This window comes from the organism of the source record quoted next, unplaced genomic scaffold (assembly GCF_019419815.1).
Source record: "Pyrus x bretschneideri cultivar Hongxiangsu unplaced genomic scaffold, Pyrus_bretschneideri_v1 Contig93, whole genome shotgun sequence".
Classification (NCBI taxonomy): Eukaryota; Viridiplantae; Streptophyta; class Magnoliopsida; order Rosales; family Rosaceae; genus Pyrus; species Pyrus x bretschneideri.
Genome location: NW_025999835.1, coordinates 487,912 through 509,788, shown reverse-complemented (window position 1 = coordinate 509,788; position 21,877 = coordinate 487,912). Strand labels below are relative to the sequence as shown.

The following is a 21,877-nucleotide window of genomic DNA, read 5'->3' as shown; positions in this document are numbered from 1 at the left end:
ACACGTGTCAATACCTGGCAGAAATGATTTATTTCATCTGATTATTTAAATCCAAAAATCAAGTTTTGGAATTCTATAAATAGGAAGCCAAGGCATTCATTTTGGGGGAAGGAAGAAGGAAAAGAAGAAAAGAAGGAAGGAAGAAAGAAAGAAGCCTTGAAACTCTAAAGCTCTCAAGCAAATCCCGAAGGATCAAGAAATCACTCTGCGTTCTTCGTCAAATCAACCTTCAAGATCAAGCCCCAACGCCCTTGAAGAACTCCCACCAACTCAAGATCAAGCCCCGACGGCCCCTTGAAGAAAGTGTTCATCATTCATCATCCGTTCATCCTAAGATCAAGCCCCAACGGCCCTTTGGATCAACAACCCCAACAAACTCATACACCCATTCTTCAAGATCAAGCCCAACGCCCCTTGAAGATCCATTCATCAACTGTTCATCCTTAGATCAAGCCCCGACGGCCCTTTGGATCAACAACTCATCCACAAACCCACACCCTACGAAGATAGAATCAGAGGACCAAATTACAAAGAGATTGTAACCCCAAAATCTTTAATACAAAAAATATATTTTGTACACGTATTCTTGTCGCTTGTTTCAGGAATTATTCATGTTTACAAATTTGGCACGCCCAGTGGGACTATCTCTACCTCTCATCTCTATCCTCAAATCATCAAAAAACTCAAATGGCATCAAGAAAGGATCAAGCTGTTCCTGCAATCAAAGCAAAGAACAAGAACATCATCGCCGCAAGTGGTAATATTTCGGTCATCATAACCCGTAGTAAGGCAAGAGATCTTTTTGCCGCGGCTTCCGCCCCTGCATTAACTCTGTCAAATGAACAAGAGCACCTGAGGTACGAGCCTGTGATCACCCTAGCCTCGCTAAGGGCATCAAAAGGGGAGAGCCCAAAGAAATACTCAGAGTCCCTACTCTCCGATGCTGATTCAAGCGGCAGTACAACCATGCAAGTCATGACCACGGGAGCAACTTCAATCGAGGAGCAGCTAGCTCAGATGAATGAAGCAATCGCAAAGCTCACACGAACTGTGGAAGAGAAGGACTTGCAGATTGCCGCACTTGTCAACCAACTAGATGCGCTGCCCGACGTGAAAGTCGACCCAATTGTTGGCCTATTAAAGAAAGAAGGCGACGAAGAAGAGGAGCCACCAGCGGAGAAAGTCGAAGAGAAGCCGAAGCTAGACCAAGCAACGACATCCATGGGATCTCTCTCTATCCAGGAGCTACATGAGATGATCGCAAGCACTATCAAGACACAGTACGAAGGAAGCTCGCATGACTCCGTACTATACTCAAAGCCTTACTCCAAGAAGATTGATGCTTTGAAGATACCAAGGGGTTATCAGCCCCCAAAATTCATGCAGTTCGATGGAAAAGGCAACCCGAAGCAACATGTCGCCCATTTCATTGAAACTTGCAACAATGCTGGGACAGAGGGAGACTACCTCGTCAAACAGTTCGTGCGTTCGCTGAAAAGTAACGCTTTTGACTGGTACACTGACCTCGAACCTGAGTCTATCAACAGTTGGGACCAGCTAGAAAGGGAATTCCTCAACCGTTTCTACAGTACTCGTCGTACTGTAAGCATGCTAGAGCTGACCAGTACGAAACAGTGGAGAGATGAAGCTGTCGTCAACTACATAAATAGATGGCGCTCCTTAAGTCTGGATTGCAAAGATCGGCTTTCTGAAACCTCTGCCATTGAGATGTGCGTTCAAGGCATGCAGTGGGGACTACACTACATCCTTCAAGGCATCAAACCACGAACATTTGAGGAGTTAGCCACCCGCGCCCATGATATGGAGTTAAGCATCACCCGTCATGGGAAGAAAGAACAGATCGCTGACTACAAGAATGACAAAGTTTTGGGGCCAAAGGTGGATAAGGCTACATGGAAACCCACCAAGGAAGCAATGACGGTCAACACAACTCCAGTCAAAATCCCTACACGAAGCAAGGCGATTCAAACCGAAGCTTTTCGTGATCAAGAGATACGTAGACGCACTTTGAAGGAGCTTGAGGAGAAGACTTATCCATTCCCCGACTCTGACGTGGTTGCCATGTTGAAAGACTTGCTTGACAAAAAGGTGATCGACCTACCTGAGTGCAAACGGCCAGAAGATATGAACCGTACTGACAGTCCAAGGTACTGTAAATTCCACCGCTTCATTAGTCATCCGACGGAAAAGTGCTTTGTGCTAAAAGATCTCATCATGAAGTTGGCTCAGAAAGGGATCATCGAGCTAGATCTTAATGATGTGGTGAAGTCAAACTATACCACCGTCACTTCTGGCTCTTTGAACTCGAAATCTTCACCTCAACCGCTGGGGGCATGCTCCAAAACCATGTCAGTCAAGTCAAGTGAAGTTGAAGGATGGACTTATGTCACTCCAAAGAAAATGCACAAGAAACATAGGTCTCCTCCACAACTCTAAAGCTCTCAAGCAAATCCCGAAGGATCAAGAAATCACTCTGCGTTCTTCGTCAAATCAACCTTCAAGATCAAGCCCCAACGCCCTTGAAGAACTCCCACCAACTCAAGATCAAGCCCCGACGGCCCCTTGAAGAAAGTGTTCATCATCCATCAACCTTCAAGATCAAGCCCCAACGGCCCTTGAAGAACTTCCACCAACTCAAGATCAAGCCCCGACGGCCCCTTGAAGAAAGTGTTCATCGTTCATCATCCATCAACCTTCAAGATCAAGCCCCAACGGCCCTTGAAGAACTTCCACCAACTCAAGATCAAGCCCCGACGGCCCCTTGAAGAAAGTGTTCATCGTTCATCATCCATCAACCTTCAAGATCAAGCCCCAACGGTCCTTGAAGAACTCCCACCAACTTAAGATCAAGCCCCGACGGCCCCTTGAAGAAAGTGTTCATCATTCATCATCCGTTCATCCTAAGATCAAGCCCCAACAGCCCTTTGGATCAACAACCTCAACAAATCCACACATCCAATCGTTCTTCAAGATTAAGCCCAAAAGCCCTTGAAGATCCGCTCATCCATCAACCTTCAAGATCAAGCCCCAACGGCCCTTGAAGAACTCCCACCAACTCAAGATCAAGCCCCGACGGCCCCTTGAAGAAAGTGTTCATCATTCATCATCCGTTCATCCTAAGATCAAGCCCCAACGGCCCTTTGGATCAACAACCCCAACAAACTCATACACCCATTCTTCAAGATCAAGCCCAACGCCCCTTGAAGATCCATTCATCAACTGTTCATCCTTAGATCAAGCCCCGACGGCCCTTTGGATCAACAACTCATCCACAAACCCACACCCTACGAAGATAGAATCAGAGGACCAAATTACAAAGAGATTGTAACCCCAAAATCTTTAATACAAAAAATATATTTTGTACACGTATTCTTGTCGCTTGTTTCAGGAATTATTCGTGTTTACAGTCATTTTTAATGAACTTGACTTTCCATACAGTGCTCTAAGTTCTAAGCCACAGTGTTCACAGTCTCCAAGAGTAAAACCTGATAGTAATACACCAATCCTACCTATTATGCTGCCAACCTTGCAAAATATTCTTGTTTCTTCATCCTCTCCTCCTTCTCTAGCCCATGAACCTTCTCCTTCTTCTCAGTCATCATCTTCACCCCAGTCCATTACTGCACAAGATTCTCCTGCTCCTGTGGTTCCTGATCATAATCCAGAAAGTTTACAAGTAGTCCTTGATATCCCACCAGTAAATCTCCATCCAATGCAAACTCGTTCCAAGAGTGGAATTGTGAAGAAAAAGGTGTTTTTTGCTGCTGCACACACCTCCACAATGGTTGATTTGACTACCACTGAACCTGCAACATATAAGTCTGCACTAAAGGTTCCAGTATGGCTCAATGCAATGAAGGAGGAACTTAATGCTCTTTATTCTCAGAAAACATGGAGTTTGGTTGCTCTCCCCCCTAACAAGAATCTGGTCGGGTGTAAATGGATTTTTAAAGTGAAGAGACACGCTGATGGGAGTATTGCCAGACATAAGGCTCGTTTGGTCGCCAAAGGGTTTAGTCAAGAAGCAGGTTTGGATTATGGTGAGACATTTAGCCCGGTTGTTAAACCAACAACTGTAAGACTCATCCTTGCTCTTGCTGCTCATTATAATTGGCCATTGCGCCAACTAGATGTGAAGAATGCCTTTCTTCATGGCATTTTAAATGAGGAGGTCTATATGTCTCAACCTCCAGGTTTTGAGGATCCTCAGTTTCCTTATCTGGTTTGCAAGTTACAAAAATCCCTATATGGTCTTAAACAAGCACCAAGGGCTTGGAATGATAGGTTTACTCAATTCTTACCACAGTTGGGGTTCCAAACCAGTACTTCAGATCTGTCTTTGTTTGTTAAACCTGTTGATGGTGCTATTGTGGTTCTTCTTTTATATGTGGACGGTATCATAATTACTGGAAATGCATCATCTGTTATTCAACAAGTTGTTGCAGCTTTAACCAATGAGTTTGAGCTTAAGGATCTTGGTCCCTTACATTTCTTCTTGGGCATTCAAATTTCAAAAACTGATCACGGATTGTTTCTGTCCCAAGAAAAGTATATTGTTGACTTGTTGAAGAAGACTGACATGACAGATGCCAAACCTGCAGTCACACCGTGTTTGCCTTATAATAGACTCCTCAAAGATGATGGTCAGCCGTTCAATAATCCAGGTCTCTATCGGAGTGTGGTTGAAGCCTTACAATACCTTGTGTTCACCAGACCTGATATTGCTTTCTCTGTGCATCAGGTTAGTCAATTTATGCAAGCCCCAATGCTCTCCCACTTCACTGCAGTTAAAAGGATATTAAGGTATCTCAAAGGGTCTTTGTCTAAAGGCATTACTTATAGTAAAGGAGAGTTACTTCTTAAAGCCTTTAGTGATGCTGACTGGGCCGGGGATCCCAATGATAGACGTTCAACTACGGGTTTGGTTGTTTTTCTTGGCAATAACCCAATCTCTTGGTCCTCTAAGAAGCATCAAACTGTTTCTCGTTCATCCACTGAGGCTGAATATAGAGCCCTGTCTACTACAACGGCTGAATTAGATTGGATTCAACAATTGCTTGTATTCTTGCAGATACAACCTTCTGCTCCTCCAGTGTTATTATGTGATAATATGTCTGCTATAGCACTTTCTTTTAATCCAATCAATCATCAGCGCACGAAGCACATTGAAGTTGATGTTCATTTTGTACGTGAAAGGGTTGCAAGCAAGAAGCTTCTGGTTCAATTTGTTTCTTCCTCGGAACAGTTTGCAGACATCTTCACTAAGGGCCTCAGTACACCTCTTTTTCACACCCATTGCAGCAACCTCACGCTTAGTTTCTCCACCCATGAGCTTGAGGGGGGATGTTAGAGTATACATAATCAAGCCATCAGGATTGTGACATGTGTAAAAAGCTGAAAGGATAGAATACAAGAATTAGTTAGTTAGTTAGTCCAAGTTGTATAGGTCAGGACAAATGTAACTAACTCTTGTAAAAGGATATAAAGAGTATGTAGCAATCAGAAATATAATAAGAAAAATATACAGAAAGATTTTATCTATTTCTCTCTCTCTCTCTCTCTATTTCTTTTCTCTCTTAAGATCTTCTTCTTCCTTCTGAGTATTCTAATCTTTTGATACATTAGTAGAGATAACTGTGCTATGGTTAACATATGTAACAGTGCATAATCTAGCATTACCAAGATGAATTGGAATTTTGAAAAGCAACCAACCATGTAACACATTCCAACAAATGAAAAAGTGAATATCTCTGGTTATATTTGTACCATCCTTTCTTATTTTCTAAAGTTATCAGGTATCGGCAGTGGTCTCGAATTACTGTTATTGCTCGTTGGTGCATGGTGGTTGCACAAATTCATAGAGAAAAGAAAAGCCATTTAACGCAAGGAGAAGTTCTTTGAACAAAATGGTGGTATACTGTTGGAGCAACAATTGGCTTCTGGTGAAGTAAATGTTGAGAAAATTAAGTTGTTCAATTCAAAGGAGTTGGAGCAAGCGACATACCATTTTAATGTGGATAGAATCCTTGGCCAGGGAGGCCAAGGTACCATTTACAAAGGAATGTTGACAGATGGACGCATCGTAGCTGTAAAGAAGTCTAAATTGGTTGATGGAGGCAAAGTTGCACGGTTCATTAATGAAATTGTCATTCTTTCACAAATTAACCACAGGAATGTGGTTAAATTGTTAGGGTGCTGTTTACAGACAGAAGCTCCTCTCTTAGTTTATGAATTCATACCGAAATGAACGATTTATCAATATCTGCATGAAGAAACCGATGAGTTTTTACTTACATGGGAAATGCGCTTAAGGATTGCCGCAGGAGCTCTTTCCTACTTACATTCAGCAATAGGTTTTCCAATTTACCACAGGGATATCAAGTCTACAAACATACTCTTAGATGATAAATACAGAGCAAAAGTTGCAGATTTCAGGGCTTCGAGATCAGTTTCCATTGACCAAACGCACCTCACCACAATAGTAGTTGGCACCTTCGGGTACTTGGACCCAAAGTATTTCCAATTGAGCCAGTTGACGGATAAGAGCGATGTGTATAGCTTCGGAGTTGTCCTTCTTGATCTATTGACCGGAGAAAAGCCTGTTTCTCTAACAAGGTCACCTGAAATCAGAGGCCTGGTTACATATTTCAATTTTTCGATGGAAGAGAATCGTCTGTTTGATATTCTTGATTCCCGAGTTGAGGAGGAGGGTGTAACGGATGACATTCTGTCAGTTGCTAACCTCACATACAGATGCCTGGATATGAGTGGAAAGAGACAGCCGACGATGAAAGAAATGGCAATGAAGTTCGAGAGGATTCAGAAATCAGTCAAGGCTTCTTATAGCCTGCAACAAGACTACGACGAGGTCGAATATCTTAGAAAAGAAGGAACTTGTCCTTGGGATATTACTTCGAGATCAACAGGGTTGGGTTTGGATGGAGGTATATGCATATATGTAAACTGGAGATTTCCCTGATCTAGGTTTGGAAACGAGAATTTTTTTTCTTTATTTTTTTTCTCTGGTTTTGACCAGCTTTTTCAGTGGTGTCTGTCTGTTGTGATTTTGCTTGATGTTTTTGTAGTAAAAATATTCATGTGTTTGACAGTTGTATGTTTGTCTCAGCAAACTGTTATTAGCAGTTTAAAAACGTCGTCTTGCATCGTTCGTATATATTTTATGTCTCGTATTTTTTTTTTTTTTGAAAAAGACTAGAGAATTATCGTTTTGGACTACCAATACAGTGCTTGTAAATCCTAATCAGCTTTTGTGTTGTCCACTTTTGTGGCGTTAATTTTCTGTTTTATTCCCGCCACCCACTAGTCAAAAGAGGGTGATATTTGGCAGTCTATTTCCAACTTGGATGTCTAATTATCCATCATGGAACTGTCAAGGGACACTTGGCTGATAACCTTCACTGTCCAAAGATGGTCTGCGCTGAAATGTTTGAATCAACCCTGGAAAGATAAAGGAAAATTATACAATTAAAAAAATTAAAAAAAAATTAATAGGAAGAAAGTTTGGAAATATAGGAAAAGAAAAGAAAAGTCCAGTAAAACTTTCTTTAGTATCACCAAAAAATGACATAATAAGGGTAATGTTAAAAAAATCAAATTTTTTTTAAGTGGTGATTGATAATTGCATTATTATTTTTTTCTTTTTAAAAAAAAAACGATATTATTTAAACTAAAGGGGTGGGGGAGTAGGCAAAATCTCACAATCGGTTCGCAATAATGTAGTTCAAATTCGACTCTAGCGAGAATCAAACTTAAAACCTCTTACTTACAAGTGAAAAAAAATAACATTATACCTTAGTACCAAGAATAACATTAAACCATAATACTAAGTAGTAATTGGATTATCACCTAAGTATTAATTAATGTACTTATTTCTTATTGGTGACACATCATTTAATTGTCAAATTTAGTTTATAAATCCTTAAGGTAAATTAGTCGACGGCACATGACAAATTTGCTATTATAGTAATCCAATCACAAATACTTGGGATTAGATCATTGGTTTGAGTAACAGTTATCAATTAGATTTGTCAATCATGGTTACTAGAATCCAATCCCGACCTTCAATGTTTATTCTTTGACTTTGATCTTTCTGCACAACGCATCGAGGAAAATTCAACACAGAATTTTCACATGGGCAAAAAGAATATATTACTAGTCGTACTCCTCCTTATAAAGCACGGATGGGGAATTCGGATTTTCTCCGTCACGTTCAAGGGCAGAGAGAGAGAGAGAGAGAGATGAAAATGGTGGTACAAATTTTTCAGATGGTTTTGTTGTGGCAAATGAGTAGCGCATTGGCACAATCACCGCCTCTAGCAAAGTTTGGTTGCCAAGCACAGTGTGGGGGTGTTACGATTCCATACCCTTTTGGAATTGGACCCAACTGCTACCTTGATGAATGGTTTTCGATATCCTGCAATGATACTTATAATCCTTCCAAGCCTTTCTTAAATAGCAGCAAACTTGAAGTTCTGGATGTATCGATAGAATTAGGCACAGTTCGTGTCAACTATCCTGCAATGTCAACGTGTGGTGATATGAGCAGTGCCTATGTGATGAGCTTGGAATGAGGCCCTTTTGTTTTCTCCCAATCCAACAATAGATTCACTGCTGTCGGATGCAACAACTTGGCTCTGATGACAATGGTCAACGGTTCAACCATTGGCGGGTGCTTATCTTTCTGCGTAAATGGTTTAACTGCAAATAGTAGTAGTAGTACCTGCAATGGGATTAACTGCTGCCAGACAACAATCCCTTCGGATCTTCAGGTATTCAATACAACTATAGAGAGTGTGGAAACTGGGGAACGCACAGAGGGATGCAAGTATGCATTCTTAGTAGACCGACAATGGTTTGAGAACGAAGGACTAAGAAAAGCCTCAGACATACAAAACATGGACTACTTTCCTGTGGTGCTGGAGTGGAGGATAGATAGACAGACATTTGACTCGCTTGCAACGAATAAATCAATAGCTTTCAACAATTCAACTGTGTGTGAAAGTGGAAGTTTCATCAAATCCACCTCTTTTAGTAACAAGAATTCAATGTTTCGATGTTCTTGCAAAAGGGGATACGAAGGAAATCTGTATCTTCCTGATGGATGCCAAGGTAAACCTCTCACAAATTCACAACTTTTTAATTATTTTGTTTTTATTTTGAACTACAATTGGTTTGGCATTTCAAGCAATGGCCTCAAATACAAGGCAAATATTTTCACTATATATTTCTAATTCATCTTTTATAATGTTCATTCTTCTGCCATCTGGTTAATCAATCCTTTTGCACTTAATTCGTATCAGATATCGATGAATGTGTGGATCCTCAGAAGAGCCCTTGTTTGCTAGAAAATCTTGGATATACTTTTATTTGTAATAATACTATTGGGAGTTATGAATGTTACTTTTTCGGTCCTTCTGAAAAGAAGAAATCTACAGTGAAACCAGTGGTTATAGGTACGCCTCTGTCCCCTCAATTGGCCTGGAACAACTTTCAGTGGATTCAAATGCGAAAAGAATTGAACAGTTCACTAAATTTTCCAGAGAGATTAGCCAAAGATTTGGGTACTTTTTTGTATAAAATGTATTGATTTGTGCAGGTATTGGTGCAAGCTTGGGGCTATTACTTCTTCTTGCTGCTGCGTGGTGGTTATACAAGGTAGTGAAGAAAAGAAATGACACTAAACGCCGAGATAAGTTCTTCAAACAAAACGGTGGCTTATTGATCAAAGAACAATTAAGCTCCGGTGAAGTCAATGTTGAGAAAATAAAAATATTTGATCCAAGGGAGCTAGAGAAGGCCACAGATCATTTTAATGTGAACAGAATACTTGGTCAGGGAGGCCAAGGTACCATTTACAAAGGAATGTTGACAGATGGAAGAATTGTCGCTGTGAAAAAGTCGAAGGTGATTGATGAAGGGAATCTTAGGCCTTTCATTAATGAGATTGTCGTTCTTTCACAACTTAACCACAGGTATGTGGTTAAGCTATTCGGGTGTTGTTTGGAAACAATGGTTCCTTTACTGGTGTATGAATATGTTCCCAATGGTACCCTCTTCGAGTATATCCATGAAGATAATGAAGAGTTTCCTCTTACGTGGGATATGCGCTTAAGAATTGCCATTGAGGTCACTGGGGCTCTTTTCTACCTGCACTCATCAGCTTCCATTCCCATTTATCATCGTGATATTAAATCCACAAACATACTTTTAGATGACAAGTACAGGGCAAAAGTAGCTGATTTTGGAACTTCAAGATCAATTTCCATCGATCAAACTCATGTAACAACACTAGTACAAGGCACTTTTGGATACTTGGATCCGGAGTACTTCCAATCAAGCCAATTCACAGAAAAGAGCGATGTTTATAGCTTCGGAGTAGTCCTCGTTGAGCTCCTGACAAGTCAAAAACCAATTTCATTCACAAGATCGGAAGAAGGCAGAAGTCTAGCTACATACTTCATTCTTAAAATGGAAGAGAAACGTCTGTTTGATATCATTGATGTTCGGATTAAGAAGGAGGGAAGTAAAGAACAGATTAAGGCAGTTGCTTGCCTTGCAAGAAGATGCTTGGACTTGAATGGAAAGAGACGTCCCACGATGAAAGAAGTTGCAATGGAGCTAGAAGGGATTCAAAAATCAGTTAAAGGTTCTAATGTCCAGCAAAATCATGAAGAAGTTGAATATGTTCCAAATGAAGTGACTGGTTCTTGGGATGTTGTTTCTACATCAACAAGTTCAGTCGTGGACAGTAGTATTGCTTCATTAACTGATCGGCTTCTGCTATCGTCATCCAAATTTCAATGACCATGGACCGATTTTAGGCTGCGTTTGGTATAGCTTTTGGGAATTGATTCTGAATTGCATCCAAAGCTTATGTCTCCCAAAAGTGTCTACTTCAGCCTAAAGCTAAGGGACCACCAATCTGTTTTGAGCAAACTGGTCCAACCTACATTTAGCATATTTGAAAAGGGAGATGACTTTGACACACATTTTTTAGCAGCTCACGCACCTCTGTTTAATCATATCTATTAATTAAGTTTCTTTCTGCACGTTTTTAATTTTTTTTCTTGTATTTTTTAAACTCTAAGATGTTTAATTTGTACTTGTTTTTAACTTTTTCTGTATATGGTTCTATATTTACCTGTGGCTATTTTGTCTATTTTGTACCTGTTTTTGTTGAGCAATTCTTTGATTGATCATAATGATCCCCTCTGATAAATTCGCTTATCTTATAAGTTTATATATGTCCCTTCAACATATGTTTTTCATTTTTTTTTCTTCAGTAGACTAGTTACAAATGGAATAGAAAGGAACATAGAGATCCTTCCAAAAACTAGTTGGATTTGTAAGACCCATTCAATTTAGTAATGGTTCCTGAGACTCTATATTAATTTTTATTATATTCAAGGAGATTTTCTAAGATAATCCTGCAGTTATAATAAAAACATGTGACAGTGTGATTATCGCATTTAAAAATTTCTTCTAAGTAGTCATGTGTAAAATTATTTTTAAATTTTTTTAACTTTGTTAAATTGTGACGAGCGTTTAGTTTGAGATACTATTTATTAGGCCTAATAAACGGATCGTGTCGTGTTACACTTACTATCTTAACGAATTCTTAACAAATCATGTCATTTTACCCGTTAAAATTAACAAGTAAATTGACTCGACCTGTTATGGTTGGTGGTTGGTAAAAGGATCTAGTACATACACTTCAGTAACAGAACTATTTTTGGATGGTGGTTGTGTAAGAGGGCTACTAAACTAATTCCCCAAAATAGAAATTTAAATTAAAAAAAAAAACAAACTAAAGAAAGAAAAAGAGACCTGAAATGTTGGTTGGTGGTTGTGTAAGAGGGCTACTAAACTAATTCCCCAAAATAGAAATTTAAATTTATAAAAAAACAAACTAAAGAAAGAAAAAAAGACCTGAAATGCGGGCTACTAACGTAATGGCACTTGTCCTTTCGAAGAAAACCTAATGACACACACTGATATCATTTGATGTGTCAATCAATTCAAGCTTGTATTTAATGGAATGTCAACCAAAAAAATAGGTAGTTTAGTTGCAGCTAAACTTCTCTTGCTAAGATAGCACGTACAAACTAGTGGGTGCCTAACGTTTTGAATGGTAAGGTAACTATACCCTTTTTTTTAATCAGAATGTCAATTTTCATTAAGGCAAAAACTAGTACAAAGTTCAAAAAGGACCGGGTAAATAACTACAAAAAATGTAAAAGGTCCAAGAAAACGAGAGTAACAACTCAAGATATAATGAAAGACCCATATAAGCTTAGGCCTGAAGGCAGTAGAAAACAAAAAGCAAAAAATTCTAATCTTTAGCGACAGAGACCACATCGTCACCACCATCACATCCTCGGATAAAGCAAAACTCCGAATTGAGAAGGTGTCTACCAGATCTAAATCCACTTCACGAACTCCTGCAAATATATACAAACAAAGTATCATATGGGTAGAGGGTGAGACTAAGGGTATGTAAATACCCAACACTTAACCTCAATTAGGATCTTGCATAGGTATGCCGGTTGGGGGAGGGGAAGTGAAGGAGGGTAGTAGATTTGGAATCCATTTTTTGATTGGAGCCCGCCTATCTGAGTACATGGTAGGATGGGAATGTAGTATCACATCTAAGGAGAAGGGAGGACATAAAGTTAAAAGATAGTTTCTCTTCTTTCCCTTCTTATTTTTACTACATAATGTGACAACGTATAAATATATTCACCCTACTCCTTCTAGTTTCAGGTGAAACATTTACATTCTCTCTCACCCTGCAACTTTCAGATAAACATATTCTTTTAAACTTAATATTCTCTGACTATTGAATGTTAACGCATAATGAAAATTTATAATAAAATTTATTGCACATGTAGCATATCGAGCGAGTGGTAGGATGAAATAGAACCTCATGATTAGAGCTTCTGACAAGGGCAACCAATCAGCTAGGCCAAATGGACAAGGATTGTCTACCCTCCCACTTCCAATGCCCTCCCGTGTCCTCCTGTTTTGTGTGATCACAGTTAAGCCATGTCAACATTTTATATTATTTTTTTATAGAGATAATAAAACAAAAATGAATAGTAATATAAAATGTTACGTGGTTTAACCGTGACCACACAAACAGGAGGGCATCGGAAGTGGAAGGGCAGACAATCCTTGTCCGAGCCAAATAGCATGACTAGCGCTCTCTACCTAGGTTATACCGCTAGCTCGACTTCGTCTGGCGAGTTCAAATTCTCACACATTTTCTAATGTGTAGTTATGTCTATTCGCATCCAAGCATGGTTATTTCGTATATAATATCAAAATAAATTCGTAAACATGTTCTAGAAGTTGGAATGTCAATTCAAATTGAATAGACATATATTCCGTAAATAGATTGGATTCCGATCGGATCAGATTGAATTATCAGATTCGTATGGTATTCAAATCATCGATACAATCGTAGAAAGAAATATGTTAAATTTTAAAAACCAAATCATAGGAAATTGGCCAAAGACCACTTTAAGATTTAAAGGATATCTTTGAAAAATAACAAGAGGCGCCATCAACTTTAAGATTTAAAGGATATCTTTTGCGAGTATATCCGTGAAGATAATGAAAAGAGTTTCCTCCTACATGGGATATGCGCTTAAGAATTGCCATTGAGGTCGCTAGAGCTCTTTTCTACCTGCACTCAGCTTTCATTCCCATTTATCATTGTGATATTAAATCCACAAACATACTTTTAGATGACAAGTACAGAGCAAAAGTAGCTGATTTTGGAACTTCAAGATCAATTTCCATCGATCAAACTCATGTAACAACACTAGTTCAAGGCACTTTTGGATACTTGGATCTGGAGTACTTCCAGTCAAGCCAATTCACTGAAAAGAGCTATGTTTATAGCTTCGGGGTAGTCCTCGTTGAGCTCTTGACAAGTCAAAAACCAATTTCATTCACAAGATCGGAAGAAGGCAGAAGTCTAGCCACATACTTCATTCGTAAAATGGAAGAGAAACGTCTGTTTGATATCGTTGATGTTCGGATTATGAAGGAGGGAAGTAAAGAACAGATTGAGGTAGTTGCTTGCCTTGCAAGAAGATGCTTGGACTTGAATGGAAAGAGACGTCCCACGATGAAATAAGTTGCAATGGAGCTGGAAGGGCTTCAAAAATCAGTTAAAGGTTCCAATGTGTAGCAAAATCATGAAGAAGTTGAATATGTTCTCTATTCTGTCTATTTTGTACCTGTTTTTGTTCAGCAAATTCTTTAATTGATCAGAATGATACCCTCTGATAAATTAGCTTATCTTATACATTTATATATGTCCCTTATGCATATGTTTTTCATTTTTTTTTTTTCCAGCAGAGGAGTTACAAATGGAACAGAAAGGAACATAGAAATCCTTCCAAAAACTAGTTGGATTTGCACGACCCAAGTCAGCGTCGTTGGTCTTCCCGGAGTCGGTGTCGTGCTTCTCCAGAGTTGGCTTCGTGATCAAGCTTTTTCTCAAGCTTCCCATGTGTGTATCTTTCCATACGGACTGGTGGTGAATACTAACAATAACTTTGATGGTGGTACATTTTTCCTGATTTTTTCTGCAACATTTAAAGAATAGAAGATGATGATGTGTGCAGATAGCAGAGAGAGAGAGACTTGAGTTCTTCATGGTCTTTTACTCGTTGTAAACAATCTGGGAGAGGACCAAAGAAGAAGGATCCGGTGGGTTTGGGTCCGGAGGGGATCCTCTCCCCCTTGCATGAAAACCTAATGACAATGGTAGAGAATGACTCATATAGCACATGTGCAATTTATATGGCATGAGTTATGTGAATGTGTTGTTTATATATCTTTATTTCATTAACACAGAACGTCACGTGATAATGAACTCATGTTTTGTAAGTCATTTTAGATACTAAGTATATGACCACTCTCTAACAATTTTAGTTTGTTTATATATCTATTCTATATATTAAAAAAACCCTCCTGGTCAACTTTTTGCCCTTTTTTTTTTCAATTTTACTCTCACTTTTGAGACACTCTTAACAAAAAGGATGGTAAAATAGTATTTTTGTACCTTTTGACAAAATGACAATCATATCCCCATTTTTTCTATTTTACTCTCACTTTTGATTAGATTTGGCAATTTGTTGCACGACCCATTAACACGACACGTAAACGACACGAAAATAACGGGTTTCGGGTCAACACGATAACTCATCGAGTCATTATTGTGTCACACGATAATAACTCGTTAATAACGGATCCTTAACAGGTTTACACGAAAGTGACACGCGGGTAACCTGTTTCGACACGATAAGAAAAACGCTATTTTGATGATTTTAATTTTTTAAACTACTAAAAACAACTTACTATAAAATGCAATAGATATAATGAATATGTATATATTGTTTCTTAATTATTATTCTATATAAATTTTAAAAATTTCAGTTTTATTTATTTATTTATTTTTATAGTATATTATAGGCAAAGATTGAGATTAACAATCATAAAACAAATTAAAAATAAAAATATCAAGTAATTTAAAAATACCAAACACATAAAAATATTATAATAATTAATTTCCCGCCTAAAATTTCAAGAGTTTCTTCCATTTCCTGCCTAATATTTAACCCAAAGAAACTCTAAGTGTTAGTTAATGTATCGTTTTGATGGGATATGCATCCTATGAAACTAATTTCAACGATCCAACCGCCAAACTTGTTTATATATGCTTCGAAATCGCATACGCCAAAAATAGCAAAAAAAACAAAAATTCAGAGATAAAGTAACGAGACAAAAATTTTCGACGGTTATAAACGAAAAATCACGATTTAACGATTATTTTAACTCTGATTTTGATGATTTTTTTACAGTTACACTCCTTGACTCTATATGAATACAATGAATGAATTCGATCTTCAATTTAAAATATTTACACTAGTGGATACCACAAAATCTTACGTTATACTTGATAAAAGTATAAATAAACTCTAAAGTATTAATGAATCTATCGTTTTGATGGGATATGCATCCTACGAAACTAATTTCAACGATCCAACCGTCAAACTTGTTTATATATACTTCGAGATCGCATACGCCAAATATTGCAAAAAATAAACATTCAGAGATCAAGAAACAAGATAAAACTTTTCGACGGTTATAAACAAAAAATTACGATTTAACAGTTATTTTAACTCTAGTTTTGATGATTTTTTATAGCTACATTGGTTGATCCTATATGAATACAATGAATGATTCGATCTTCAATATAAAATATTTACACTGGTGGATATCACAAAATCTTATGTTATACTTGATGAAAGTATAAATAAACTCTTAAGTGTTAGTGAATCTATCGTTTTGATGGGATACGCATCCTACGAAACTAATTTCAATGATCCAACCGTCAAACATGTTTATATATGTTTCGAGATCACATACGCCAAAAATTGCAAAAAACAAACATTCAGAGATCAAGTAATGAAACAAAACTTTTCGACGGCTATAAATGAAAAATCATGATTTAACGATTATTTTAACTCTGATTTTGAAGATTTTTTACAGCTACACTCCTTGGCCCTATATGAATAAAATGAATGTAGTTGATCTTCAAGTTAAAATATTTACACTAGTGGATACCACAAAATCTTACGTTATACTTGATGAAAGCTTAAATAAATTCTTAAGTATTAGTGAATCTATCGTTTTGATGGGATACGCATCCTACGAAACTAATTTCAACGATCCAACCGTCAAACGTGTTTATATATGTTTCGAGATCGCATACGTCAAAAATTGCAAAAAACAAACATTCAAAGATCAAGTAATGAAACAAAACTTTTCGACGGCTATAAACGAAAAATCATGATTTAACGGTTATTTTAACTCTGATTTTGAAGATTTTTTACAGTTACACTCCTTGGCCCTATATGAATAAAATGAATGTAGTTGATCTTCAAGTTAAAAAATATTTACACTAGTGGATACCACAAAATCTTACGTTATACTTGATGAAAGTATAAATAAACTTTTAACTGTTAGTGAATCTATCGTTTTGATGGGATACGCATCCTACGAAACTAATTTCAACGATCCAATGTCAAACTTGTTTATATATGCTTCGAGATCGCATACGCCAAAAATTGCAAAAAACAAGCATTCAAAGATCAAATAACGAGACAAAACTTTTCGACGGTTATAAACAAAAAATCACGATTTAACGGTTATTTTAACTCTGATTTTGATGATTTTTTACAGCTACAATCCTTGACCCTATATGAATACCATAAATGAATTCGATCTTCAAATTAAAATATTTACACTAGTGGATACCACAAAATCTTACGTTATACTTGATGAAAGTATAAATAAATTCTTAAGTGTTAGTGAATCTATCGTTTTGATGGAATACGCATCCTACGAAACTAATTTCAACGATCCAATGTCAAACTTGTTTATATATGCTTCGAGATCGAATACGCCAAAAATTGCAAAAAACAAACATTCAGAGATCAAATAACGAGACAAAACTTTTCAACGGTTATAAACGAAAATTCACGATTTAACGGTTATTTTAACTCTGATTTTGATGATTTTTTACAGCTACAATCCTTGACCCTATATGAATACCATAAACGAATTCGATCTTCAATTTAAAATATTTACACAGGGGGATACCACAAAATCATACGTTATACTTGATGAGAGTATAAATAAACTCTTAAGTGTTAGTGAATCTATCATTTTGATGGGATACGCATCCTACGAAACTAATTTCAATGATCCAACCGTCGAACTTATTTATATATGCTTCGATATCGCATACACAACAAATTGCAAAAAACAAACATTCAGAGATCAAATAACGAGACAAAATTTTCGACGGTTATAAAAGCAAAATCACGATTTAATGGTTATTTTAACTCTGATTTTGATAATTTTTTACAGATACAATCCTTGACCCTATATGAATACAATGAATGAATTCGATCTTCAATTTAAAATATTTACACTAGTGGATACCACAAAATCTTACGTTATACATGATGAAAGTGTAAATAAACACTTAAGTGTTAGTGAATCTATCGTTTTGATGGGATACGCATCCTACGAAATTAATTTCAACGATCCAACCGTCAAACTTGTTTCTATATGCTTCGAGATCGCATACGCAAAAAATTGCAAAAAACAAATATTCAGAAATCAAGCAACGAGATAAAACCTTTCGAAGGTTATAAACGAAAAATCACGATTTAACGGTTATTTGAACTCTGATTTTGGTTATTTTTTACAGCTACACTCCTTGACCCAATATGAATACAATGAATGAATTCGATTTTCAATTTAAAATATTTACACTAGTGGAAACCACAAAATCTTATGTTTTACTTGATGAAAGTATAAATAAACTCTTAAGTGTTAGTGAATCTATCGTTTTGATGGGATACGCATCCTACAAACTATTTTCAACGATCCTACCGTGAAACTTGTTTATATATGCTTCAAGATCGCATACGCCAAAAATTGCAAAAAACAAACATTCAGAGATCAAGTAACGAGACAAAACTTTTCGACAGTTATAAACGAAAAATCACGATTTAACGGTTATTTTAATTCTGATTTTGATGATTTTTTACAGCTACACTCCTTGACCCTATATGAATACAATGAATGAATTCGATCTTCAATTTGAAATATTTACAATAGTGGATACCACAAAATCTTACGTTATACTTGATGAAAGTATAAATAAACTCTGAAGTGTTAGTGAATCTATCGTTTTGATGGGATACACATCCTATGAAACTAATTTCAATGATCCAACCGTCAAACTTGTTTATATATGCTTCGAGATCGAATACGCCAAAAATTGCAAAAAACAAAAATTCCGAGATCAAGTAACGAGACAAAACTTTTTTACGGTTATAAAATAAAAATCACGATTTAACGGTTATTTCAACTCTGATTTTGATAATTTTTTACAGTACACTCCTTGACCCTATATGAATACAGTGAATGAATTCGATCTTCAATTTAAAATATTTACACTAGTGGATACCAAAAAATCTTACGTTATACTTGATGAAAGTATAAATAAACTCTTAAGTGTTAGTGAATCTATCGTTTTGATGGGATACGCATCCTACGAAACTAATTTCAACGATCCCACTGTTAAACTTGTTTATATATGCTTCGAGATCGTATACGCCAAAAATTGCAAAAAACAAACATTCAGAGATCAAACAACGAGATAAAACTTTTCGACGATTAAAAATGAAAAATCACGATTTAACGGTTATTTTAACTCTGATTTTGATGATTTTTTACAGCTACACTCCTTGACCCTATATGATTACAATGAATGAATTCGATCTTCAATTTAAAATATTTACACAAGTGGATACCACAAAATCTTATGTTATACTTGATGAAAGTATAAATAAACTCTTAAGTGTTAGTGAATCTATCGTTTTGATGGGATACGCATCCTATGAAACTAATTTCAATGATCCAACCGTCAAACTGGTTTATATATGCTTCGAGATCGCATAGGCCCAAAATTGCAAAAAACAAACATTCAAAGATTAAGTAACGAGACAAAACTTTTCGACGGTTTTAAACGAAAAATTACGATTTAACGGTTATTTTAACTCTGATTTTGATGATTTTTTATAGCTACACTCCTTGACCCTATATGAATACAATGAATGAATTCGATTTTCAATTTAAAATATTTACACTAGTGGATATCACAAAATTTCATGTTATTCTTGATGAATGTATAAATAAACTCTTTAGTGTTAGTGAATTTATCGTTGTGATGATATACGCATCCTACGAAACTAATTTCAACAATCTAACCGTCAAACTTATTTACATATGCTTCGAGATCGCATACCCCAAATATTGCAAAAAAAATAAACATTCAGAGATCAAGTAACAAGACAAAACTTTTCGACGGTTATAAACAAAAAATTTCGATTTAACGGTTATTTTAACTCTGATTGTGATGATTTTTTACAGCTACACTCCTTGATCCTATATGAATACAATGAATGAATTCGATCTTCAATTTAAAATATATTACACTAGTGGATATCACAAAATCTTATGTTATACTTGATGAAAGTATAAATAAACTCTTAAGTGTTAGTGAATCTCTCGTTTTGATGGGATACGCATCCTATGAAACTAATTTCAACGATCCAACCGTCAAACTTGTTTATATATGCTTCGAGATCGCATAAGCCAAAAATTGCAAAAAACAAACATTCAAAGATCAAGTAATTATACAAAACTTTTCGACAGTTATAAACAAAAAATTACGATTTAACGGTTATTTTTACTCCGATTTTGATGATTTTTTACAGCTGTACTCCTTGACCCTATACGAATACAATGAATGAATTCGATCTTCAATTTAAAATATTTACACTAGTGGATACCACAAAATCTTATGTTATACTTGATAAAAGTATAAATAAACTCTTAAGTGTTAGTGAATCTATTGTTTTGATGGGATACGCATCCTACGAAGCTAATTTCAACGATCCAACCGTCAAACTTGTTTATATATGCTTCGAGATCGCATACACCAAAAATTGCAAAAAACAAACGTTTAGAGTTTAAGTAAAGAGACAATACTTTTTGATGGTTATAAACGAAAAATCACGATTTAACGGTTATTTAACTCTGATTTTGATGATTTTTTAGAGCTACACTCCTTGACCTTATATGAATACATGAATGAATTCGATATTCAATTTAAAATATTTACATTAGTAGATACCAAAAAATCTTATGTTATACTTAATGAAAGTATATATAAACTCTAAGTGTTAGTTAATGTATCGTTTTGATGGGATACGCATCCTATAAAACTAATTTCAATGATCCAACTCTCAAACTTGTTTATATATGATTCGAGATCGCATACGCCAAAAATTGCAAAAAACAAACATTCAGAGATCAAGTAACAAGACAAAACTTTTCGACGGTTATAAACGAAAAATCACGATTTAACGGTTATTTTAACTCTGATTTTGATGATTTTTTACAGCTACACTCCTTGATCCTATATGAATACAATGAACTAATTTGATCATCAATTTAAAATATTTACAGAAGTGGATACGACAAAATCTTATGTCATGATGATTCATGAAAATTGAGGATTTTGTAACATGATTAACATGTAAGCTTTGAGTTCCTTTGGGAAGGTTGCATGGTCATTTAGATTTTTAAAACGCTCCAAATCTCATGTACAATGTTATTTATTTGAGTGAAAAAGTAATACAATTAATAATAATTATTGTAGAAGTGTGAAAAATGTAATCGCTCGTAATGAAAAACTTTACAACTTTCATTAAGGGGTTAACTCCGAAATTTAGTATGTATATACTAATTTAGTTTTATGTTTTACAGTTTTTTGGGTCAAATTATATTTTTCATTTTCATTTTTATTGATTTAAAATATATTTTTCTTAACGGGTAACATTTCGGGTCATATTACCTGAAAATATTAACGGGTTGATTTCGGGTCGGGTCATATTACCCGTTTACTGTAACGGGTATTACACGACACGACCCGTTAAACTATCGGGTATGACACGAAAACGACACGAACACGAGAAACACGACACGAATGCCAGGTCTACTTTTGATACACAATATTTACATGAAGAGGGCAAAATGATAATTATGTAATATTAAGAAAAATATGCCCTTACTAAGAGATCTCATCATCATTGTCTCATATTTTTTTAAAAAAATTTAAAAACTAATCACACTCTTTAATCAAAAATAAAAAATAAAATGAAATTATTCACACATA

At 36.2% G+C, this 21,877-nt stretch overlaps 2 pseudogenes; both read left to right on the top strand.

Annotated features, from left to right (window-relative positions):
- The first annotated feature begins 8,285 nt into the window (after nt 1-8,285).
- LOC125473696 lies at nt 8,286-11,831 on the top strand (annotated as a pseudogene).
- Nucleotides 11,832-12,580: 749 nt separating this feature from the next.
- On the top strand, nt 12,581-14,314 carry LOC125473695 (annotated as a pseudogene).
- The last annotated feature ends 7,563 nt before the right edge of the window (nt 14,315-21,877 follow it).